Below are 13,475 nucleotides of genomic sequence, written 5' to 3'. Positions count from 1 at the left end.
TTGGGCTTTTTTTGGTTTGGTTTGGGGTTTGCTTTGTTTTGTTTTGGTTTTGCTGGGTTTTTTTTAGTTTGTTTGTTTTTTTGTTTGTTTTTGGTTTTTTAAGGAATTAATTTATTAGGAAGATTGTTTGCACCCACTTCCATGACTGATAGAAGAAATAAGTGTATAGAAATCCAGTTCCTGTAACAGATTATATTTTATAGAGGATGTGTTACCTCAACAACTAAAAAACCAAAGGAAATGCAGAAAGTAACAGCCACAAAAAAGCATCTTTATCATTGCATAAGAAAATTATTATGTCCAGACTGAAGCTCTCTGAGTTCAATGCCTTTTTACTTAACAAAAAAAAAAAAAAAAAAAAAAAAAAAAATCAAAAATCCATGAGCAGAGCTCCTTTAAGAACCTGTAGCAAAGGTAAGTGGCAAAACGGAGTCAGAGGGGAAACAGCTTCAAGCAAAAGTTATTATTTCTCTTCTCTTTGTGAGTTTAGGCCTAGATTGGATTGTGCTGCACTTGAAGTTTTGTGTTAGAGGATATTGGACATGTGCTGCTACTCCTTGTCATTAAGGTTGTTTTGTACTGCTGAAGTTCAAACCTGCTCTCTCTGTTCTGCAGGTCTTTGATATCTACATAGTCCTTTGGTTTCATCATTTTGCTTTCATCAGGAAGGTATTCAAAATGCTATCTGAGCAATGTGTATTTATTTGCTGAAAGCATCTTGTCATATGATGTCAGTTCATGAGTGATCATCTCAGCCAACACTGGCAAAATAAAATGAAATTCTTTCTTGCACCAAGTTTAATAATTTCCATCATGGATTTTGGATGAAGTAGAATGCTGAGGCTGTGGAAATCTTCTCGGCAGTATCACAAAGAACACACAGGCTTCTATTTTCATACAATCTTCAGTAATTTCTCTTTATGAAATCCAGTGTATCACACATTAGAAATCAGATTTTATTCCCAAACTCAGCCAGGTTTTGTTCCTAACTTTTACATTAGATTGGTTTGGAGCTTTTGAAAAAATGAAAGTTAGCTTGAGAATTATCTCAGTACAGCTCCTAGAAGACAATTAAAATCTTTCAAGCCCTAAATCCAACTGTCATTAATTGGTTCCCCTGCTATAGTTCAGTAGTATAAAGGCCATAAAGAGCAGGAGTCTCTTGGATGATTTTTAATCTGGGGGAAATCAGATCTCTTCTACTAGCTGTCCAAAAACATTTCATGTTTTTAAATGAAGTTACCAAAAACAAAATTAGTAATTTTCTCAGGGTTTGTTTAGACACCTGGCTTTCAGAAACAGTAAGAAAAACGGGTTTCATTAGGAAAAGGGACAAAAATCCTATGTAAGCAGGTATCCCCTTCTTATAGGGTGAATCACCTGATCTCACAGGTGGTTACAAAAGATATTTTTTAGTCCTGGATAGTACTAAGATATTCCTGGGATGCATTAAACAATATTATAAGTTTTATTATTGCTTTGTCTTCCATGAACTTTCATGTGCTTCATCAAAAGAAAGCCAAGCCTGTACAATTTTGAACATGGAAGGCAAATACAAAACAAGAATATAAATGGATATGAAGAAGGCTGATAAGTCTTGTTGGAGCTGGCACATCAGATAATTTCAAAAGTAGAAAAACAATGCTATATCCCCTAGATCCCAGTCTACTATTCTAACTATTGCATCGAGTTACCCACAATAGTTTCTTTCTAACCATAAGTTACAGAAGAAACCTAATAGCTGCAAAATGGGAGAGAGAAGACTAAACTGGTAGAAAAATAGTTGCTCCTCCCTATACTGATAGCATCGCTCATGAAGAATATAGGGGGTTTGTATTTAATTTTATTTGTTAATTGGTTGACAATATTAATTTAAAAGATGGAATTTTATTGGGATTTCTTGAACAAAAACATCCAAGACAAAAGGAATTGTTACCAAAAAAACAGTTGTAAAAAGATTAAGAGAAAAATAAAAGATGCTCTTTTTGTTCGGTTTATTTTTATTTTTTCCTTTAAGATTGCATGCCCTATTACTAAGAAGAAAAAGAAGATAACTCCTATCTAAAGAAATATTTATTTTCAGTATATTTTCAATGCAAATAAACAGTTTACCTTCAACAGTGAAATTTATAAATGGAATAAAAATGGCAAGATTTTTTCCTTCTTTACTCTCCTTCTTTTACCACAATCAGACAAACTATAATACTATCTAAACAACTACACACATTAGGAAAAAATGAAGATCAATAGCTATAATTTGACACACATACACTGTTCACTGTGAAAACATCAATAATACAAAAGCTTCATGGGCATAGCAGGGAAGAATCTGTTTGGTAGATGGTGTTGGCAGAAGATTAAATAACCACATGTCAGAAAGCATAAAAAAAATTCAATAAACTGAGTGCATACTGGAGATGTGCAAGTACTTTGAGCTAAACTGTTAGTATTAATAAGAAAATTATCTTTGTCTTCCAGTCATTCAGTTGCTTCATGGAGAAATATTTTGGCTTGGATCTCTGATATTCAAACATATACTGTCTTTCCTATCTGCCAGAGGACTGCTACTAAAAGGCAGGGAAACAGGAAATGACTTGCATGCTGGACGATGATATCTTGAGCTGCTATTTCATAAACAGTGCTATAGGTGACTATTCATCACATCCTGATCCCTAACACACTGAAGGAATCATGAGAGAGAGATGCAGCCAGCAACTATTTGGCCAGGAAGAAAAGAGACACAGTTTTGGGAAAGCATCTGACATGAAATAGGACTGAGGGTCAGGGCTGAATCACCATGTCCAGCATGTGCACATTGAACCCTCCTATTAAATCTCACGGTGTTACTCTGACATGTACACTTAAGGACATGCTTAAAGACTTACAGGATCATGCTTTCAATGTCCTAGATATCCACTGTTCATTAAACTATTTCAAAATGAGAGGTGCTTTGTAAGACCACAAGTCTTTAATATCTGTTCACCACATAACTCCATTCCTTTGACCATTGTGCCTAATCCATAAAAGCTTCTCATTAGTTTGTTTTACAAACCAGTTTTTCTTCTTTCTCCTTCAGGTAGTCTGCTTTTTGTTCTTCAAGTGATGCAAATTCCAGTCCTTTTTAATTTTAGTTAAAGTTTTGAGTCACAAAGATTTAGAAAACAGGTCTCATTAACTTTCTCTCTCTCCAAAAAACAGCCCAGGCTGGATCATCACTTTGCACTGAAGGCTCTTCAAAAAGAGGTGATATTGTCAACAAAGGTAAAACAAATAAACAAACAAAGAGTGTAAAATTGTTTTGAAATATGAAATATGCATCTCACAAAAAGGTATTTTTATATTCCTCCTGCCTGATGGTTATATATGACAAATGGGTACTTCCACACATAAATTATACTCCTAAAAGCTATTTTGTATGTACTTGTGCACCTAGTGAGAATTCTGAATATTCACATTTATCTAATGTTTGCTACTATGCTGCCAATTCTTCATTTTTTGATATAAGTAATGAGATTTCATTGGTTGTGTTTACATTTTTAAAGACTCGTAGAGTGATATGATTATATGCAAATTCAATTGTAACTAAACCAAACAAATGAAAAAAAATTCAAAATGTGTTTCAAGCTGCCATGGTTAGGAAGAAGAATATCAGGTCCTGTGTCTTAATTAAAATATATATATATTAACATTGCTTTATTGAAATTTCTTTACTGAGGCTTTTATAATTCTAATAAGGCCTGATCCATGATATCTTTATGTCCATGTTTAGTAATATAGAAATTTAGGAATCAATTAGAGTCTGCAGTTTAAGTTACTTAGTTGAGGCACTGAACTCAGGAACTTACTTACACTACATTTTTTTACATTAATGCTAAGATTGATGTATCTGCACAGAGAAATTCATCCAGCCCAGGACCTGGCTATCCTCTAAGCACCCAAAGAGAATATTCAGGTTGATAGGCCTTTTAGTATTTGTGCCACATCCCTGTATGTGTCACTTTTAATATTTCTTAGATTAGTTAAATTCAATCCTATCTATATCTTAAATTCCCAAGACTGTGGACCACATCAGCTCAATTTTCAGACTTGGTTGTTTTGTTTGTTTGTTTGGTTTTTTTTTGTTGTTTTTTTTTTTTCTTTTCTTTTTGTGTTCTCTCTATGTGATAGCAATTTGTTCAGCGGCCCTGCCAAGGGATGAGATACATCTCCCACCTGATCAGTTCTAATATTTTTGAGAAAGGCACGTGCAGTCCGAGTCCCAGGCATCATGAATCTGACAGCTGAAATCAATCAGGAAGCCCTTGCTGATATTTCCCAAGAACAATATATTGGCCTTGTAACTTCTATGGGTTTCCCATATTTGGCCCAGGAACATGAACCTTTTCTGATCTTCTGGTCCCATGTTTTTTACCCAAGGATGACAGTTCATTTGGGTAGTTTAGTTTTAAAGACAAGAGAATGTTTGACCTATCAGATGGTCTGGGTTTAAGCTAGACAGTTTTTTTGGCTGCTGTGAAAAAAATATCTTATAATTTACAAATACATAACTAACAGGAGCCATGCTTTCAAAAATTTCCAAGTGAGCCTGCTCTAGTTTACACTGAGAACTGAATTCAGTCTACCTGCTCAGAGAATTCAGCATGAGAAAAGCAGTTTGAAAGATTTAAGGGTATAGCTACAATGCTAAAGGTGCCTATCCATACGTACAGACCAAAAAGTGCAGAAAACATTTCTCTATACAAGTCTCTTCTACTAAAGCATCAGTTTTCTTGCTTCTTAGAATCTAGTTTGACTTTCTTAAGAATTTTTCTTTGCCTTTTTTTTTTCTTTTTTTATTATTTTCTTCATTCTAACTTTAATTTTTAAGATCTAAAGTGCCTGAAACAACATGAGTGCTGTGCTCATGTGAGTGACAGATTTGAGTACCTGATATGATAAGGTCAAGGGTCTACATCACATTTCTGACTTGTGAGGGACATGAGGAGCTCTTAATGGTGCAAGCGATGATGCAATAGGGACTGCAACACCTGTGCAACACCTGTGCAAATGGGGAACGGGATGCATGGCACAGCCTCACACCTCCTGCCCACAGGCATGAGTCGTCCCCAGAACTATATCAGGATTTCACTCCAAAGGAAAATTATTGGCTTAGTCCTGGAGAAAGAGCCTGTTAGCAAACTAACATGACAATAATTAAGGAACAAGGAGCAAATGCAGAAACTGAAAATATTTGGCAATTTAAATGCATCCCTACAGAGTTACTTTATTAATATTCCTTGTGTGAGAATAAGAAAGACTCAGAATCAAAATTTTCTCTTTCTTTCTCTTCAGTAAATGGTTAATTTACTGTGATAGCAGAGTAAGAAATGACAGTGTTAACCTGTCATTACCTAGTGTCAAAGGGCATTTATGCCACAGCTTCCAGATTTGAGAAATTTTCTAGCCCTAGAGAATATTGTTCATTCAAACAATGTCTGAGTATTTTTACTACACTGAGAAATGTCTGCAGACAAAGTTAGAAGAAACATTTTTTTTTTTTACTTTTTAAAAATTATTATTATTTTTGTGGAACAACTGCATTACATTTTAATAAACCTATTTGCCACGGTACATAGCTTTACCAAAATTTTCATGTTTTTTGCTAAAGTTTGTCAAAGAACAGAGAATATTCTTGAAAACAACCCCAACAAAGAAACATATTGTTTTTCCTTTAATATTACTCCTTTCTTTGTTCAATTCATCTTTCTGTGGTTTATCCGCTTGGGTTTCTATGTCTTATAGTTGAAGTCAGAGAGTGATTATAGATCAACTGATTGAAGAGTCAGGATTTAGGCATCTGTAGTGGATTCAGCCTGGCTGGATGACAGGTGCCAAACAGTTCTCCTCCTCAGCTGAAGAGAGAAGAGAAAATATAATGCAACGCTTGTGGGATGAGATAAGGGCAGGGAGAGGTCACTCACCAGTTGCCAACATGAGAAAAACATACACAGCTTGGGGAAAACACTTTAATTTCTTACCCAAAAAATCCGAGTAGGGTAATGAGAAAAAACCTGCCAAATCTCAAGACACCTTCCCCCATCCTTTCCATTTCCCAGGCTTAACTTCACTCCCAAATTCTCTATCCTCTCCCTCAGCATCCTCCAATCAAAATACTTCCAAAACTTCTCCAGCATGGGTCTTCCATGGGGTCACAAGTCCTGGCAGCAATCCTGCTTCAGCCTGAGCTCCTCTCTCCATGGTGTCACAGGTCCTGCTGGGATCCTGCTCCAGCACAAGTTTCCCATGGGTTCACAGCACTCTGTCAGGCATCCCCCTGCTCCATCCTGGGCTCCCCCAGGGGCTGAGGTGGATCTCTGCTCCCCCGTGCCCTCCCTGGCTGCAGGGGCACAGCTGCCTCACCATGGGCTGCTCCAGGGGCTGCAGGGGAATCTGAGCTCCAGAGCCTGGAGCAGCTCCTGCCCCTCCTTCTGCACTGCCCTGGCCGTCTGCAGGGCTGCTCCTCACACATGGTCTCACCCTGCACTCTTCTTTGGTTGCACTTTAACTTTTTTTTCCTTCAATTCCTAAATATCTTACCCCAAAAGTGACACCACCATCCCTGAGGGGCTCGGCCTTGGCCAGTGCAGGGTCCATCCTGGATCCAGCTGGCACTGGATACAGGGGAAGCTTCCAGCAGCTTCTCGCAGGAACCAGCTGTGCCTGTGGTAGCCTCCCTGCTACCAAAACCTGGCCATGTGAACCCAATATACAGCACCTGAAAGGAGTGTAGAAAATCAGCACAGAACAAGGACACCTGATGCTATGAAGGGGGGGTGGGGAGTGAGGAGGGGGTGAAGTATAAAACATGAGCAGGCCATCAGTGACAGCTTGAGATAACATTCCCAGGAGCTACTCAGGAGAAAGGACTTAATAAAATGCAGCCTTCCCATCCTTTTTTTCTACGTGCAGTTTGCAAGCAAAGTATCAGACAGGAAAGTGATGAGATCCTTGTATTTCTGTCAGTGACACACAGAACTCTGGGTCTGTCTGTGGGACACCCATATCTGCCAGTCAGATGGTAGCTTAGGAAATTCAAATTAATATCTCAAATTTGTGAATTGCTGCAAATTTAACCAGAAAGACTCTGACCTATTCCTGCAGGAATAGGACAGAATTCTTCCGGTTAAAAAAAAGTCCTTAATGCTAAAGCATTAAGTTTTCTATATTGGTGGTGCCACAGATTCAATTACTTAGCTGGACTGAAGCTCTCCTTTTGCAGTGTGTTTCTTGGTGTGTATATATATCCACCATGAGCTCCAAAAAGAAATTAAACTGTGAAAATATCCTGGTAAACAATATATTGTTTACCCCATCCACTAAAAAGAATGGGGTTGCTGAGGGGAGGAATCAGGGCAAAAATTATGTGCATGATTTTTTAATCCAAGGCTGTGTCACAACACCTAAGGTTAATAACACATTAGGAGGCAAAGTTAAAATTGCATTTGAAAGGGTTACCTGAACTGTAGTAATTTCTAATTTTTTCATACCTGAAATGCTTTTTCTTAGGAAAATTCCTGTGTAGCTAAACACATGAAATGATAGTTTGCAAAGAGTACAGAGAAATTATCCACCTACCTCTTTTAATAAAGTCTAATTATTTATACAATGACTAGAAAATCGTGGCCACAAATAAAGAATACAAAGAACTCTTCCATCTCTTTTATCAGTCAATGCTAGTTTAGCTGGCTTTGCTTTGAGATGTTTTATTTTTCCATGCTTAAATATTGTTTCTATTCTTCCACCCTTCATTTTACAATAGAAAGCATAAAACTTAATTTTCATTCCCTGTTCTTTTTAGGAATCTCAGCATTGTTTTTCATAATTTGCTCTTGTCATCTTTGTATTTATTGTCATGCATGGGTTCTTTCATGCATCTTCATACTACCAACAGTCTTTGTCCTTTTACATCTGACTTCAAATGTTAGATGTGAGCTTCACACTGTTCACATTTCATTGGTGTTATTGTTTTCATTATTTTTCAGAAGTTGTATTGCTATGTAAGCACTTTGATATCCTCACAAGTGTTTTTTCCCCTGCCAAAGCTTTACATTCTTTTTTCTTTCTGTTTTTTTCTTACTTGATTCTGTTTTACCTCTAGAGAATGTATAGAATAATGTAAATATTAATGGCAAATGGGATTTTTTTTCTTACATTGTCCACATCTTTCTCAAAGTCAAAATAATCTACATATTCATGTTCATTTTGATGTTCCTTGAGTCTCTGAGGCACATTGTAAATAGACTTGCATTCTTGATGTTGAATTTAGCATGTTTGTACTTAATACATTAGAGACTTTTTCCTTTTTCCCAGCTTTAGCCTTGTTAGAATAGCCTGTAATGCTGGTAAGGTCAGGGAAAAATGTCAGTTATTTGTTCTGTAGATGCTGGACAGGCAACCTGGAACTCCCTAGAGGCTCTTCTAACTTGTCTAACCAGGTTTGCAGAAACAAACTTCTTTTTTTTTTTTTTTTTTTTCCCTTTCTCATAAATCTGCAGACTCTGTGTTTCATGGCATTCTGACCCCTTTTCCAACTAGCAGCTTCTTGGATGAATAAGCTACACCTAGGATTTGCAGGCTCTTTTTTCCCCTTCTGTATTGTGTATGTTTCTAATGAGACTCTTATTTGGTTTTCAGAGCTATGTGACAGTGTGTCTTTAAACAAGAGAAGGCTGAGTATGACATAACCTGTGTGGTTCTTTTTCTGTGCTTCCTACACAGCTTTGTTTGAACCTCATACAATAGTACAGATGTCCCCCATTTCCATTTTAAAAGCCAACAGAAATGATCAAGCAGTACTACTAGACTGTTTCTTGCTGGCTGTATACAGGGAACATTCAGTGTTGAATCCCAGCTGCATGAAGGAGAGGGAGCACACTTAATGGGACACATTTTCAGTTCATAGGAAATGAACTGTAAAGAATGGATGATGCTTCCTACATCAAGGGACATTTGGTGATATTCTGGGCACTCTAAAAACTCAAAAACTCAGTCCATGCTGGACCTTTTTTTTTTTTTTTTTGCTTTAATGACAAAGTAAAACAGTTGCAGAGCTTACATACCCTGAGGCATTGCTTCAGAAGAGATTTTCGTTTGTGCACTAAGTTGTAGTATCTCATTTGAGATATAAATCTTTTTGGATATTAGACAAAGGGTAGTAGATCTGACAGCCTGCTTACTGTAATTCAGGTTATCATGTACTGACTAAGCTGAAATTTTCCACAGAGGATGGGGTTAATTGTCAAATAATAGTCAGTGGGATCAGGACTTATCTTTTAGAAACTGGCATTGTTCCAATGAATTTTGGAGGAAGGCTGATTTATACTTGCTGGGATCTAACCCAGGCTCTTCCCTATCTGCTAGGGAAAGGAAGAGGGCAGAGCAGCCTTGTGAAGTGGCACAGGAAAATTGCTCCAGAGAGTCAAAATCACCCACACTGCAGATATTGTCATTCTATAACTAAATTGCAAAGCTGTCCCTTTTATTCACTGATTTGATCAATTCCACTGTACTACAGATTCCCTTGGAAACATCAAGATTTCCACAACTTTATTTCAAGCTTCTTACATAATGAAACATATTGCTGGGCATATAGATTTAGAAAATAAGTAAGAAAAAATCTGAAATCAGAAATGAAATAAGGTGTTTTGAGCAGTGCAAGAGAGGAAGAAAGCACATTTATAACTTTTTTTTTTTTTTTCTGTGAACACTTAGATTTAGAAGAGAGGAAATGGCAGCACTCTCTTTATTTGAAGAAAAAGTGAGATTGTTTGATGAGTACAGCCTAATCCTCGGTGAATGTTCATCAACTTCATAAAAGCAAGTTCCAAAGCCTTATGGCCATCCTTCAAGTGGTAATACTTTCAGTAAGTTTCCACTGAGGATATTACTCTGGTGCCATAGAAAGTGCCTTAGAGTTTGCTACAAAACTGCAATGCATCAGTGCACACCTTCAAATGAACCATGAGAGGTAGAAGGGAAAGCTTAAAGTTGGAAGTAATTTTGTTACAGACAAGTTTGACCCAGACAGCCCCATGAAAGTCAGTGAGAGATGCACATTCTAAAGAACTAATTTCTCTCTATTTTCCAGGAATGAACAAATCATTTCCAGTAATTAATATTTTTGCGAAAAGTAATTGCCTCTTTGTTGCAGCCAAGTTAAAAAAAAAAAAAATAAAATAAAAGCCCTATAATAGTTTACATCAGCAGGTTTTCAATAAGTTCATTTTTTCATTTCATTAAGTTATGGTGTGTATCAGCTACATTTTTTATAATCTAAATGTTTTTATCAGTTTTCCTTCTCAGAGCACAGATCTGACATGGTTCTATGATCAGAACCATGTCAGATCTGTAACAATCACTTTCTTGAAGTGATTGTCACAATTTGGTCCGACTAGTAAATTCCTGTTAGACTTTTCACACTGTTTTCATTCCTGGTTGGTTTAGATTATCAGCATTTCTTGTCTTAAAATCCTTGAATATTTAACAGGACATCAGACTCTTAGAGATTATCTTTACAACTGAGAACTAGAAAGGTCACTGGACTGATTTAATTTTTTACCTCTAAGTTTTCCTTCCCATGAAATACTTATCACTATTTGACTGAAATGACAACTCGTGCCTCACCATCCTCTGTTCTTATATTTTATTGTTATTAGATTCACTTCTTTCTTATTGCTATTAACATCTTGTTATCACTATTCTTTTAGCATTAAGGGTCTATAGATAGGTAATGCACAAAATCCTAACAATTTTTTATCTCAACTATTCATAGCATTCAAATGCTAACACAAAACAGAACACCTAACAGACACAGAAGTATGATGCAAACCAAAACCAAATCACTACTTACATTTTTAAATTACTCCCCTATATTCAAAGAGGATGTCCAAGGCAGAGCAGGAAGCTTTATCCAGATGAGTAGCCAGTTCCTGCTATTTTCCAGAAACAAAAAAGAAAAAAGAAGAAGCGAAGTCTTAGCCTTCCTTATTAAGGCTCTTTGCTGGTGAACCATTAGATTTAAATGATTAGGATTCAAAGCCACTTTACTTTTCATATCTTTTTTCCTGCTTGTTTTTCCTTTTTTTTTTTTCTTTCACTTTGCAACCACTCTTTAGCTTATCCTTCTGAGCTGTTTTGTGTAGATTCAAGGCCCATACAAGATGATCAAAATTATATCTATGTGGTACTGAATAAATCTGATATGTTCCTACTTTGAATGAAAAAAAAAAAATCCAGGCTTCTACAACAATTAGCTTTGAAAGGGATGGAAGGTACATTTTCATAATACAGCTTCCTTCAATTAAAACAGCTAAGGGAAACATAAAATAGGGAAAAATAATAATAAAAAAGGATGAATCTTTAGCTGCCAGGTTGGAGTAAACTCAAAATCTTCAAATAAGCTGTACTGAGAAAGAGAGAAACAGAGCTTTCCAAGCTGGAATCTCTCAAGGGATTTGGAGGTGATGCAGGCTTTTTCTTTTTTGTGTCTCCCTATTTTTTTATTTGCCCTACAGTCTCACAAAGTGGGAACACATGAAGTTAAAAGGAATAAGCTTGTCTAACATCTAATAAGAGAAGAGTCTGTCACTGCCAGTGATGTGAATAGGAATACAAAAGCTGTAGGCATGTGTATTCCTTCTGCAGCAAAAGCACAAGAAGGCAAAAGGTTAGCCTAAGATCTGCTCTCAGTTGCTTTGGAAGCACTGTTTAATTGTTAGTCATGATGCACTGTGGGCAGAACAATTAGTTCTATCTATATTAGATCTAAGTTGTAATTATTTGTTACATTAATCATGACTAGAGTGAGAATTTAATTAGTCACAAATGTTACATGATTTTTTCCTTTTTAATTTTTATTTTCAAGGGGGGAAATGTCCAGTTTTCTTATTAAACACGTGTTAATAAAGCGAGTCCTGGATGTCTGCAAGCCAGCGTCGTGCCCAGGGTCTTTCCACCTGCTGAATATGCAGGATTTCCATCGCAACAGCAGAGCCTAGCACTGACTTGGATTTACAGAGCAAGGGATCAGAGCCAGGCCTGAATGCAGACAAACCGGGCTGGAGGGGTGGGGGAACGAATTTCGGAGTTATTGCAACGATGTTTCATCACTTAAGCATTAATTAAAATGTACTAAGCCGGGAGATGTGCCTCTCGCCCGCTGCAGGTAAAGCAGCTCCCAAACAGAACCATTTACGTCCGTCTGCATCCAGTATGGGATAGGCAGATGGTATTTTGTTCCCATTTCCCCGTACTAGCGACGTTTATCACAGGGCACTACTGCTGCGAGACGTGTCCCGGTGCTGGGGCTCCCCTCTTGCCGTGCATGGCAGTATTTTGGCTGCCTCTCTCCTCCGGCTCAGGGGGAGCGGCGAGCGCCGGGCGAGCGCCCGGAGCCCTCCGGGGCCGCCGCGCCGAGCTGGGAGCGCTGCCCGGCACCTCCGCTCCTCGCTGCTCCACAGCTCTGCAGCGGGACATGCTGTGCCAGCACAGGCCAGCTGCCGTCGCCCCTTGCCCGAGGAGCTAAGCAGAAAGGACGTGATTTCCCCGAGTCCAGGCAGAGGGTGTTGCTGTCTCCAAAGAGGCAACAGTCATCCGTGTCCTGCCTCCTGAACATTGCTGGGTGTTTTACAGTGAAGGAGGTGATTTAACTTTGGGAAAAGGAAAGCGAGACGTATTTTCAGATGTTTGTTAAGAGGTTTGTTGTTGTTGTTGTTGTTGTTGTTGTTGTTGTTGTTGTTGTTGTTTTGTTTTTGTTTTTGTGGGGTTTTTTTCTTTTTTTTTTTTCTTTTCCCTAATACAAAGGGCAAAATTGTGAAGGAACTATTTTGGGAAGGTTAGGCGGAAAACAAGGCTGGACTAATGTGCTGGTTGAAGGAGAAGCCATTTTGACAGCAAAAGAGAAATGACAGACATTTTCTGTTCCTGGGACGGCTTGTGCCACTTGTCCTGTGATTCACCTGCCTTCACGTGCATGCCCAAATCTGTGCTGTGTCTGAGCATCCCTGCAACAATGCCAGCAGGGCTCTGAGCTGCTGCCTGAGTCAGATTCCTCTTTTCAGGAATAGTACCTACATTACAAAAGCCATTGATTTTGATCCACAGAAACAGTCCCACCACAGGGGTTGAGACTATTTGTGTGAGTAAGTGCTCTCTCTGACATGACAGAATTTGCCTGAAGCTGAAGGATAATTTTCAGACATCTGCTCCTTACAGAAGGGGCTTCTTTTCCCACAGACCACATTTCAGCATTTGGGAGTTCCTTCATTATGCTTTCTAAGGTGAGTTCATGTATTATAGACCAGGTAGCAATTTGCCAAACAGATTTCAGGGCCTGATGCCAAGCCAGAAATAAAGTAACATTCAAACATTCATGCAATATTTGATTCCTCTTTATGTGTGTAAGGTCTTGTTTTTTTTTCCACTGCTAATCAAGACCT

General features: G+C 37.9%; 1 long non-coding RNA gene across 1 annotated transcript; it reads right to left on the bottom strand.

The window, feature by feature from the left end:
• Nucleotides 1-342: 342 nt before the first annotated feature.
• Nucleotides 343-12,335, bottom strand: LOC146763791 (uncharacterized). Its single transcript, XR_014951728.1, has 2 exons — nt 6,577-12,335; nt 343-5,891 (listed from the first exon to the last, which is right to left on the bottom strand). It is a non-coding gene; the product is annotated as an uncharacterized LOC146763791 (long non-coding RNA).
• Between the last annotated feature and the right edge of the window lie 1,140 nt (nt 12,336-13,475).

Source organism: Lonchura striata, chromosome Z, assembly GCF_050655825.1.
Source record: "Lonchura striata isolate lonStrDom1 chromosome Z, ASM5065582v1, whole genome shotgun sequence".
NCBI lineage: Eukaryota > Metazoa > Chordata > Aves > Passeriformes > Estrildidae > Lonchura > Lonchura striata.
The sequence above is the reverse complement of the archived record's forward strand: the minus strand, read 5'-3'. Positions and strand labels throughout refer to the sequence as shown.